At 44.3% G+C, this 12,689-nt stretch overlaps 1 long non-coding RNA gene across 6 annotated transcripts in view; it reads right to left on the reverse strand.

Moving 5' to 3' along the window:
- The window catches only part of LOC110317414, a 136,648-nt gene that overhangs the window by 80,358 nt on the left and 43,601 nt on the right, over positions 1-12,689 (reverse strand). For all 6 annotated transcript variants that reach the window (XR_003843256.1, XR_003843253.1, XR_003843252.1 and 3 more), the window contains one exon: positions 3,703-3,863. This is a non-coding gene — a long non-coding RNA (uncharacterized LOC110317414). The remainder of the gene's footprint in view (positions 1-3,702; positions 3,864-12,689) is intronic.

The following is a 12,689-nucleotide window of genomic DNA, read 5'->3' on the forward strand; positions in this document are numbered from 1 at the left end:
GAATTAGGACAGTTAAGGACATTTAGACTTGGTGCCTGGTGAGGGCTCTCCTTCTGGCTTGGTGTATTTTTACACACTGGCATAGTGTGTGTTCTTCCCCACCTACATGACCTCATAGGAACATAATTACTACCCAGAATCCTTAGCTCCAGGCACTATCACATCCAACCCAAGACTATAGGTTTAAGGGCGGAGGAGCACCAACATTCATGTCCTAATCAGAAGACAGCACGGAAGTTTCCTTTCCTCGTCTGCTCGGATCTTGAGGGTCTCTACAAATATAACCTTGGGGCTTCTGATATCTGGATCCTGAACAGTTGGACAGCCACCTTTCCACCAGAGCTTAGGATATGTCAGCACTCTCACATCTTCAGCGAGCAGGGCTGCCTTCCTCTAGTCCCAGATGCTCTTCAGGGGGCCCCAACAAGTCCTGAAGTTTCTCCTGAGACTCACAGTCTTGGGACACAGGGCAGCTATAGTGGCCCCACATGATATCTATTAAAGCTGACACCCCAAATCCAGACTCCCTAGTCCTAAACTGACTACTAACCCACTATTAAACCTGCTTTCTTGGACCCTCTAAAAAACAAAGGAGTCTGACAAGGGCTTGTCTGCCTGGGAGGCCCTTTCTAGTCTAAGAACTGTTAGTGAACCCCACTCCTGTGCGTACAGAATAAACCGCATGAGCCTCTTTCTGCAGAGTACAGGATTCCACAACCAACAGGCACCAGCACTATATCTAGCTGAGATCATGCGGAGATGTCATGATGCCCTCCACCTGAGCAGCCCCAGTTTTCCAGCAGAAAGAAAAGGACGGAGACTCAGGACTGTTTCCTGGGCTGGGCAGCAGCTCAGTGGTAAAATTATACCTAGCTAAGTAAGACTCTGGGTTCCTTGCCCAGCACTGCAAAAAAACAGAACAAAGATCACAATTGTTGGCTTGTACTTTGTTAAAAACAGACATTCGCTACTAGGTCCCAGATGTCTATAAAGTCAGAGGCAGGGGAAGGACAATCTCAAGTTCAAGGCCAGCATGAGCCACGCCATGAGTCCCTGTCTCCCAATGGACTTCTGCACTTGCCTTTTAACAGAAATAAGTAGGGCAAAGGTGAGATCAATGAAGACGACAGCAGAGAGAAAGAGGAAACCAGAGAGAACTCAGGTACAGACACCAAGGCTTGGGGCAAATGGAAAAATGAGGGCTGTAGGGGTGCGGTGAATGCAGGAAGAGACTCTAGAGACGCTCAGGGAGTGTCATGAAAAGGAAGGAGGAAACAGCTGGGCTGCCATAAGCAAGTTAGGGAGGCACGGACAGGGAGGAGGGAGGCAGGGACAGGGAAGACAAGTTTACATTTAGGGCTAAGGGGAGCAAAAGTAAGGCAGTTGCTATGTGTCTCCTGGCAACCATCGAGTAAAATAGACCCCCTCCAAAGAGAGGTGTAAAGAGTAGGGATCAAGCTGGTAGCAGTCATCTATCTGTGTTGACAACCAGCCCAGGGACACTGACCACTGTTGGAAGTGCTCAACTGTGTCCTGGACCCAGGAGAACAGGTCCCGGTTTAGCCTGCTGCCCTGCCCAGAGTTTAAGAGGTCAGACATGGAGGGCTTTGGAAGACCCTGATTTAAATCTTCCGTGTGTTTCTAAGTGAGGGAGAAGACAGTGAGAACGAAGAACACATAGGTCAGGATGGATGAAAGGAGACTAGAGAGGTGACTCACGCAGAGCACTTACTGCTCTTTCAGAAGACCTGAGTTCAGTTCCTAGTACCTACATCAGGTAAGTCACAACCTCCTGTAACTCCAGCTCCAGGGGACCTGACTGTTCTGGCTTCATATCCCACCACCGCCACATATTAAAAAGAAAAAGAAGGCTTCCTTTAAAAGGTGGGAAAAGAGCTCGAAGATGAAAAAGATAGCACCGGCATGTGGCAGGGGAGATGGACGCAAGAGCGTGCTCAGATAGCCCCTGACCTGCTAGTCTGGACCATGGATAGACTCAATGTAGGGAGGGGAGTCTGGAATCTGAGATGGTTTGTTGAAATCACTGAAGTAAAGGACCCACAAATCGCAAGAATTAGGGAATAGGATAGGGCAATAAACTTAACTATGGGATAAAGTCCGTCTATCAGAGTTAGAGGGGGCAATAAATCCTAGGCAGGGCAGAAACAACACAGTCATTGGTCATGGACTGGAAAAAGCGAACAGACTCCAATTTCAAGGTGTGAGAGGTGTGGGTGTGGAACTGGGTGATATGCCCAGGATCAGGCTATGACGCAGAGATAGAGCACACCCGTCTGGGAGCTCTGCCTCGGCAGGGGCTTCAATCCCAGTCTCTAGAAGGCCGGATCTACCTAACAGCAGGCACATCAGTGGAATATTCTCGTGGGCTACTAGAAGCTTTCAAAGAGAAATGTCTGAGGAATATAAAATTCACCTTAAAACCTTTTAGATAGGGTCACAAGTCACCTGTCCCCCATATAACAGGGTATGAATTAATAATTCTATTACATTTTTAAGTGTGATTTTTTTTCTTTCTTACAGATTCCTTACTTTTGCTACAGGGAAAATCCTAGAGCCTACACTTACCAAAGTCTCCCATGCTACCTACCTACAGCTTCAGCCACATACCTGTGCATAAGTGAAATAAGTACTGGTCTGAAAAAGTGGAGATTTCTGCATCTTTTCTTTGAAGGTGTAGAGATCGGGGCTTTGCTTTTTGTAAATATCTCCCATCTTCCAGGGTCCCTAACTGCTTTAAACCCGTGAAATGCAGCATTTGCATGGGCAAACTTTACCCATATTCCTGGGAATAGACTCGTCATCTTCTGAAGCTTCCATTAATTTTTTTTATAAGTAATGCTTATTTTATTTTTTATTTTTTTTAAGATTTATTTATTTATTATATATAAGTACACTGTAGCTGTCTTCAGACACTCCAGAAGAGGGAGTCAGATCTTGTTACGGATGGTTATGAGCCACCATGTGGTTGCTGAGATTTGAACTCTGGACCTTCGGAAGAGCAGTCGGGTGCTCTTGCCCACTGAGCCATCTCACCAGCCCAGCTTCCATTAAAATTTACAGCTCTGTTTTCTACCTTCTCAATGGCGCCACTGCTTTGGTGGAACTCTCCCTCAACAGCCCTGTTACTGCACTGATGCACTGAACTATCAGGCAAACAAGGTTCATAACCCAGGGCAAACACTTTACATCTCTGGGTACAGTTCGCTCAAGGAAAGAATGGAGGAATGGTGATCACCTTGTCAGGCTGTGTATCCACCCGTGAACTGCCTGGAGAGCCTTGGATGTACCTGCTACACATAAGTACTATAGACGCCTCTGTAGTTGCTCATTTGCATGCCTTAAAAAATATATACGTTGGGACGCTCAAAATAGGAACCCAAAAGACACCTTAAGCCCGGTATTCCAATGCCTGGTCCCATGACTGGCTGGTGGACGTATAAAAATATATATGTGTGTGTGTGTGTGTGTGTGTATACAAAAATACATGTGCATGTGTGAAAAGATAAAAATAAAAGCATAGCATGCACATCCTAATTTAGTGTGTATCCTCTAATTAAATTAGGGGTTTTTAAAATTTTATTTTAAAAAGTTATTTACTTAATGTTAAGTGAAGAAGAGTGCACACTGTGACACCAGCCTGCCGACCACCTTGTTTCAGGATTCAGATTTCTAAGTACATACCTTTTAGCTCTTGATCTTTAATTACTGCTTCAGTGGTTGCCCTGGAAACCTCCTAGCTAAATGGAGAACTGCATATGAGCTCTAGCATCCCAGCTTGCAGGCCGACTCCCCATCTCTGCCTGAGTCTTCCTGAGCGCCCAGTCAGGTATCTGTGCAGCCTGCTGGCATGGGAGAAAAAAGTATGTGAGGAATGACTTACTTTGAATATTTCTAACAAAAATACAAGTTAAGCAAACTAAGTCCCATTCACATTTAGAGGAGAAACTCCTAGTACCAAGAGCGGAGAGGCGGTGCAGGGCTTAAGAGCACTTATTGTCCTTGGAGCTGTAATGCAGCTCCAGAGGACCTGAACCCCTCCTCCGTACTCCATGGGAACTAAACAAGCCTGTGATACATAGACAGAGACAAAGCATTCACACACAGAAAAAAAAACCTCTAAAAATATAATCCGTTAACAAGAAATTATGGATTGTTATTTGTGGTTATGCTGACACAAAATAGTACTAAAAGTTTATAATGCAGAGCGCCCTGAGAAGGCAAGCAAGGGAGAACCACAGAAAACACAGGCAGCGGCTGTGTGATGCTCTGGAAACTCACGCTCCATGCCTTCCCCGCGCTGGCTACAAGAGGACCTGATGGCCCTGCTGAGTAGGGGCACTGTGCTGCACTCGGCATGTAAGGTTGACCGTGGACTACTGTATAGTCTAGAGATGAGGCCTAGGCTAAGGCCATTGTGCAGAAAGTTTGTTCTAATCGGAGTATGTATGGAAACAGGCTATAGACATGTGGCCCACTGGCCTCTAAAGAAAGGGAGAATCATTACATCAACAAACCTGTCAGAGGCACTAAGGGCAGACTCGACAGTATGGCCGGCTGACTACAAAATTCTTACCGTGGTCCTAATAAGTGCCTGAGGAGGTAGGGGTAGAGCAACCTGTCAACACCGTTTCTGTGTTCCCTGAGCTCCTAGTGTCAATCTGACTGTACTCAAACCTCCAACAACCATTTCCCCAAAACAAGGTGATTAATCATTTAACTAACTAGCAAGTAACTAAAACTGCTGTGCAGCCACCCCAGGGCTGCTCCCAGAGAAGGTGAGAAGAAGCAGGGAAGAGGGAAGGAGGGACTGTTAACTGTAGGTTGGCACCACCTCTCCCCTCTATTCTCTAAGCGGCCCCTGTAATAACTACTGACTCCGTTGCTCCACACTCCATTCCAGACTTACAGCTGTGACCTCCTTCCTCTCAAGGTCCCACTACGGCTCCCTAGTGGCTCTAAGATAAATGTGTATCCCTTCAGCCTGGTTTAGCACCTACTTCATTAGGCACCAGCCCCCAAGCCCTAGAAGAATTAACACTGTCCCATCATGACTTACAGACCATGAGAGGGCGTGTCCCAAATTTTACCCAGCAGAGCAAAGCTACAGCTGTGCAGCTCACAACCCTGGTGGGAGCTGCCAAGGGGTGCTGGTCCTAACCCAACTTTCTTACACACTTGAAGGAGAGCTGCGTGTCTTGTAGGCATATCCTGCCATTCTCTCAGCTGACTTTCAACTATCAAAGTGAAAGACTGATTTGTTTATTTAGAGACAGGGTCTCACTATGTAGCTCTGGATGTACTGGAGCCCACTCTGTGAACCAGGCTGGCCTCAAACTCAAGAGACCTTCCTGCCTCTGCCTCCCAATTGCTGGGCTTAAAGGTGTGTGCCACTATGGCTGGCTAAAGTCAAAGATATGTGACCACACATCTTTTCAGCAATGACTGACTGGGCAGCCCATTCTTGCTGTTAAGTCCTTTCTAAGAATAGATCTTCTTTTAAAAAATGATTATTTTCATTCTTTTGAATTATGTGTATGTGTGTGGGTATATACATATCACTACAAGTACCCACGGAGGCCACAAAGCTTGTATCTTCTGGATTTAGGATTATGAGCACTGTGAACCACCTGATGGCTTCTACCTCTAGGAATTCCTTCAGTAAGAACAAGTGTCTATGAGAGACTGAGCTGGGGCTGGAGGGCAAGGCTGCAAAGGACAGGGTGTGGCTTCTCAGCAGCGGGCTCCAATACCCTTCCCGATTAAGACGACTTCCCACTCCCTGCTCTGTGCAAACATATGCTAGCGGAGTACAGCAGAGGGCAGGCTCCTGTGTGTTAGGAGATGGGTTCTAGGGACATAAACTAGGGTGACTGAGCAAAGTGAAGGGTCACTCAGAAGCCACAGTTCTTCCACAAACTCAAGAAATAGCAAAAGTGGTTCACGGGCTTTCAAACTTTCATGTGGGTATGCTAATTTTAGAGTCCTCTACCCTGTAAGACTGTTAGCCAGACTGCAGCTGTAATGTCAGTAGATTTTCCTCCAAATGTTTCAAACCAACCAAGCCATAAAAACACATCCTAGGGCCAAAGACAGCTCAGCATTTAGAAGCACTTGTTGGTCTTATAGAGGAGACCCTGGTTCAATTCCCAGCACCCACATGGTGGTTCACAACCATATGTAACTCCAGATCCATGAGACCCAAAACCTTTGTCTTACCTCCTCAGGCAACAGGTACACATATATACATGCTGACAAAACACTCTTACACTCAGAATAGAAAAACCATATCCCCTGAGCAAGGATGGTGGTCTACATCTAATGGAAGAAAGCACAGACAAGCAGATAAAAGGCAGGCATAAATTGCAATTCTGCATTCAACGTTCTGTTCTTGTATGTTTTTTACCTGCTACCTAAAATTTAAGAAAGTTTTATATATTTGTGGCATAATATATATGTTATATACAATACATATCCAAAAACCTTATATTTAAATGGTCTTTAACCTACTTGATAACAATTTTCTATATTTAACTTTTTGATGATCAGACTTTACAGGTCCATACTAAGAATGAGTAATATTAAAACGGCAATAGTACTCAGGGCAGACTTCACTCAGTTAAGAAATGACAAAGGCGGCACTCCCCTGTGTGCTGCACATATGTGATGAGGCCCCTGGCCATCAGCATGGGAATCCCCACATGAACGGAAGGAATCAGTTGACTACTGAGAGTCGAACTGAAAGTCAAGGAAAGGATTTCCCCTGCGCCTGACCGGAAACATGACTCTTGATTTTAATTGTCCTTCCGAGTGACCATGAAGTGAGCAGGAGACTCCTCAGACGTATTTTTAAGCCTTTACCCTCAGTGCAAGATTCTGAAATTGGCTCAAAGTCAAGTGAAAACACAAAGAGACGTTAAGTCCCATAGTCTTGACAAAAGACTTAGCAAGTCCACTCAGCCCAATGTTTGTAACTGTAGATGACACAGAATGGCTCCAAGTGCGGACCCACAAATTAAGACATTTTAGCAGACACAAAATTCATCATAAGTTCTGAGAGGATATCCTATAAACAGATACAAGAACCATTTCATAGATACCATTTCTAGAATATTCTTAATCAGATTATATGCCAAAGTAGTAATAATTTAATTTTTCGTTAAGTGTAAATAAGGTCATTTGACTTGACTGAATAACAGACTGGTAAGACAAAACTGGAAAACTCTCTCCCCTTCCCGAAACACAAAGACAAGACAGCAACAGAGGGAACGTGAACTCCTACAGCTGACTTCTCTTAGGTGGGAGAAGTGGGCGGAAGGCTGAGAGGGAGCAGTGGACTGCCCCAATGACAGTCTTGGGAAGACTCTTAGGAACATTTCGATACTCAAAAAATACTTCCATTAATTATAATCAATGTATTTTTATGTTTACTAGACAGACCGGTATGGATAAAATGTTATGATGCTAAACATTATTCCCCAAATCCTAAGAGAAAATTGTGAGGTTTTCTTATGCTAAGAGAATCGGGAGCAGTCTGTGCAGCCATCTGATGGGAGCAGAGCGGCTGCCACAGTTTGCCGATTGTGGAGATTTTAAAGTAAAACTAATAAATCAAAATGCAGGCGGCTGCAAAATGACACTGCTTCAAAACATTCCTGCATTTAGACATGTTTTTACTTATTCTTGCACATAAGGCTTTAAACATGAAGTCTAGACTATAGATACTTGAAATCAGATACCAACCCCTCCCCAAGCAGGCATGATTTCAAACACAGCATGTAAAATATCTATAGGAAAGACAGTTAACGGAACTTTACAGGTGAGATTACTGTCCTTGGTGACTTGCTTCCAAGGATAAAGGGAGAAAATAAAACAAGTTTTTACAGAAAACCATCACACTGAGCCAGTGACAAGTGACATTCATGGTGACAGACAGCATGTACACCATTCATGGGGAGGTGACAACGACCTTCATTCTGTGGTCCTCCCTCCAAGCTCACCACATCCAATCCTCAGTAAAACGGGCACTGATAGACAACCTACAAACTATCTTCCCCAACAGACTTCGGGTTCCACTGAGAATGGCCCCACGGGATCATATATTTGAATACTTGGTGTCCCAGTTGGCAGAAGCAGTTGGAGAAGATTAGGAGGTATGCATGACCTGTTGGAATAGGGTGTTGGAGGAGCCGTGTCACTGGGAGTGGGCCTTGAAGGTTAAAGAGCCCATGCCAGGTCCTGCTGTCTGTCTGCTTTCTATTTTGAATCAGGCTATGAGCACTCAGCCTGCCAGCTGCCACACTTCACTTGTCCTCTAAAATGTGATGCTCCAATTAAATGCTTTCTTCTATAGGTTTCCCTAGACAAAGTGTTTTGTCACAGCAATAGGAAAGAAACAAGACAATCCTCAAAACTGATGCTGTAGCAATAGGGATGCGGCTGAGTTGGTAGAGGACTTGACTGGAATGCATGAAGCCCCAGGCTGGCTCCCTAGCACTGCATAAAACCAGGTATTGAGGAGTATGTTGTAAATGTAGCACCTGGGAGGTGGTGGAGGCAGGAGGATTAGAAGTTCAAGATTACCCTTGGCTGTGTGAAAGTTCCAGGTCAGCCTGGACTATGTGAGACCATGTATCAACAAAACAAAGCAAAAACAAAGTAAGAAGAAAGATTAAACACCTATACTCAACTATGTTAAGGCAAAACACAATTTTTAAGAGGCATAAGGCTAAGAGTAATACGGCATCCCTGGGTGAAGATTCTGAACAGGAAATGGACACTAGAGAAGCACCCATGAGTGTGGGTAAAGAGACATGCTTGTCCGGTTGTTACCATGTTTGTACCTTGGAACTGGCTGGAGGATACATGCAAATTCTCTGCATTACCTTTGCAGAGGTTATTTACAATGAAAGGAACACAGAGGCCACAGCATTCACATTCAGCACTCAGGTGACTAGAGTGACACTGCCTAACAAACAGGGACAAGCCTAGGCTAGGGTCTTGATCGCTCTGACTGCTGACCAACCAACACCTTGGGCAATCTGGGAAATTGTCTGAGATGCCAAGACCACAGATGGTGTGCAAGCTACAAGGAAAAAAGAAAAAAAAAAAAAACACCTCAGAACTGCCTCTCACCCCCATCTGAAGTGAAAAATAGGCAATTTTATGCAAGGAAAAAAAAAAAAAAGACTTAAGACTAACACAATTGGCCAGGAGCCATCAGTGTTCTGTGAAAACACTTGACAAGCCAGTCCTCATATTTCACTTAGTAAATACTACTGCAGAACCCAAGCAGGTGTGAGAGAGTTATGCAGTCTCAACAGACCTCTGTGTCTGACTTCCTTGCAGTAAACACAGAAGTCACAGTCAAGGGACAAAGCAGTCCACGTGAAAAGACTTCCAACCCTGCGGTCCATGGATGACGGTGTCTGAAACTGTCTGGTTGGGAAATCCGAGGACCCTAGCTAGCCACCTAAGTCTTTCAGGAACTGCTCAATAGGGAAAAACATTTTGTCTTCGCAGAACAAACATGTGGCATGATCGTGTATGTTGAAATGGGTTTATTTAATTGTGCTGAATTTCAATTGGAAAAGAAATCTGGGGACTAATCTGCTCTAACCAAAGAGTTTCAAAATGTATGAGCCAGATGAACCCACAGCAATCATCAGGCAAGAAAATGAAAACACGAATGTCTTCAGGAAATTAACACTGCCAATCAGACGGTGGGTTTTATTGGGGGGAGGGGGTGGCCAGATCCTCTTGAAGTTCATCTGGAGTGAAAATATAAAGCAGAAATAACCTAGAAGATCCTGAAAAGAAAAACTATGATGGTAATAGTGTTGTTCTACACACAGATTCAAGCAACTTGATCACAAGGAGAGATCAATGGAATACGTACAGTAAGGTATCCGCCAACCAGGCAAGAAACAACCAGGTCCAATCAGTCTGACAGCTACAGAAGGCCTGCCTGTGTGCATGTGTGGGGGCGGGGGGAGGGAGCTGGGGGGGGGGGGGGGGCGATAGCCACGTGACAGGGAAAACAAAGCAAGTCGACTTGAAAGCTGGAGCAGCCCCCAGACCTGCCATACGGAGACAAGATCAAGTTAGGTGTTTGCCTCTATTCCCTACCCAAGTAGATCTCACAGCAACACAACATGAAACTCCTAACATTATCAGAATGTGAAGCAGACACTTATAATCTTCATCTCGGGAAAGAATAATCACTGTGAGATTAATTTGATCCAAATGTGAGCAAAAACATTAAGTAAAAGATCTATTTATTAATATTGTTAAGTGTATTTGACAAAATTTTAATTTGGTATTTAGTAAAAAGGTTTTATAAACAACACACCTGGGGGGACATTAAGAAGAAAGGAACTATGTGTCCCACAAATATATCAGTTTTCAGATTCATCTATAAATACAAGGCATGACCCCAATCAATAGCAAATTTGTCCTTGGACACGATCTTAAAATGTATTTGGAAACCTAAGGGTAGCGAGTAGGGCCATTTTAAGTTAGTATAAGGCATGGAGGTTTTAAATGGTCAGGGAAGAGGTGATAAATGAAGCCATCAGAAGGAGAATAAGTCAAGAAATAGGCAATTGGAGCACAATGACCTACAATGTAAAACATCTAGACAGAGATGGGAGGACAGACAGAGAGGACACATCAGCCAGGGACAGTGCTGGTGGACACAGATACCGGTAGGAGCAAAACATGGGCATCCTTCAGTCCATTCTCCCACACACTAAAAGCCACTTTAGAAGACCTTAGACTGAGGAAGAATTTAAAATAAGATACAAAGGAACACTGCCCCACAGGAAGGGCAGTGATGAATTTTAGTGCAGTCAAATTTTTTCAACAAAAGGCACCATTTTTAAAATAAAAAACTAAGCCCTAATCCTGGTGAGGTTAGATACTTGTTTTTATATAGATTCCAAGGAACTTATGCACCAAATATATAGATTTCCTCCAGACTTGTAAGGCAACGACACCCACAGGCACAGCCACATGGGCTGCAGAGAAGGCGGAGTGCTTAAGGGCACTTCCAGAGGACAGTTCTCAGGCCTCGCATTGGGCAGCTCATAAACACATGAAATTTCAACTCCAGAGGATCCGAATTCCTCTCCTGGCTTCTTCAAACACCTGCATACAAGTGCACACACATACACATACACATACACACGGGGGGGGGGGGAAACGCGCCAGTAATGCAAATTCAGAATCTCCTACACAATCAACTCACAATTCTAACTAAAAATACAGAAACCATGTTATACCCTTAGCTTGCAAAGAATTAAACTCTGACAGTGACAAGTGTTAATGAGGCTGTGGCACAAAACAACCACTTCAAAGACCAAGTCATTACAGCTATTAAGTTTCAAGTTATGAGTGCTCTAAGACCCTGGAACTTTCTGGTTATCTACCCCAGAGCTAATCTGGTACATTCCCTATGAAGTGGAAAAAAAGTGCAGTTACTCTTCTTCTAATAGTTAAAAGAAAAAAAAATCATGAATACTCAGAAGCCTTTCAATAGGAAAATACATTTTAAAAACAGAGACATAAATCTGTGAACATGACTTAGTTGGGTGAACATGAGTTTAGATTCACAGGACCAGGTAAAAAGCCCAGTACAGAGGCACATGTCTGTAACCCCAGCAAGGGAGGGAAGGGGCGGAGAGAGGTGCATCCCAGATGCTCACAGCCACTGGTAAAGCCAAAGTGATGAGCTCCAGGTTTATTGAGAGGCCACGAAGCCATGGAAAAAAGGCAGTAGACATCAACCTCTGGCCTCCACATTTGAGGACGTACACACATACACTAACAAGTACATTACCACACATACAAATGAACCAACTTCAAGATCATAAAAATACTGAGTAGCCGGGCCTGGTGGCGCAGGCCTTTAATCCCAGCACTCGGGAGGCAGAGGCAGGCGGATTTCTGAGTTCGAGGCCAGCCTGGTCTACCAAGTGAGTACCAGGACAGCCAGAGCTATACAGAGAAACCCTGTCTCGAAAAACCAAAAAAAAATAATAATAATAAAATAAAATAAAATACTGAGTAAGGGCTACAGACAATATAAATAATCTCAAAGTTACATCATTGGAAGAAAAATCCCAGGTCAGACAATGCATATGATATGAACTGTAAAGATCAGGGAGACATACTGTCCCTGTCCCCTGTTAAGTAGAGAGAGCTTACTCCCCAGCTCTCTGGACTGCTGCAATCTGACGGCCATCTGCAGGAGGAGTCTCACCCCTCCCATCCCTGCATCAGGCCCCAAACTGGCAGATATTTAGCTACAAGGTAAAGCCAGGATAGACCCTAGCACTCCCTCTGGGAACAGATGAAGCTTTCTTTGAGCCTTTCTGACTGCCTAATCGGCCCGATCCTCATTTCTTCTCTCTCATAAACATCAACACTTGGATTGATCTGACACCGTTCCTACACCTCCAACCTTCACAGCCTCTCTTTCCCTCCCAACAGACACAACTGATACTTTGGTTTAGAACATACAAAACAGCATGCTGTGACATGACAGTGGCTATGTTTGAGAACGTCTGTATGTTTGCATTGTCATGATTTTAAAATGCATCGGAATTACAACAGATTTAGTAGAGAGGAAAGCAATGAGGAGCAAAGGCTTCTGGGAAAATACACAGTAT

This window comes from Mus pahari, chromosome 2, assembly GCF_900095145.1.
Source record: "Mus pahari chromosome 2, PAHARI_EIJ_v1.1, whole genome shotgun sequence".
NCBI classification, from domain to species: domain Eukaryota; kingdom Metazoa; phylum Chordata; class Mammalia; order Rodentia; family Muridae; genus Mus; species Mus pahari.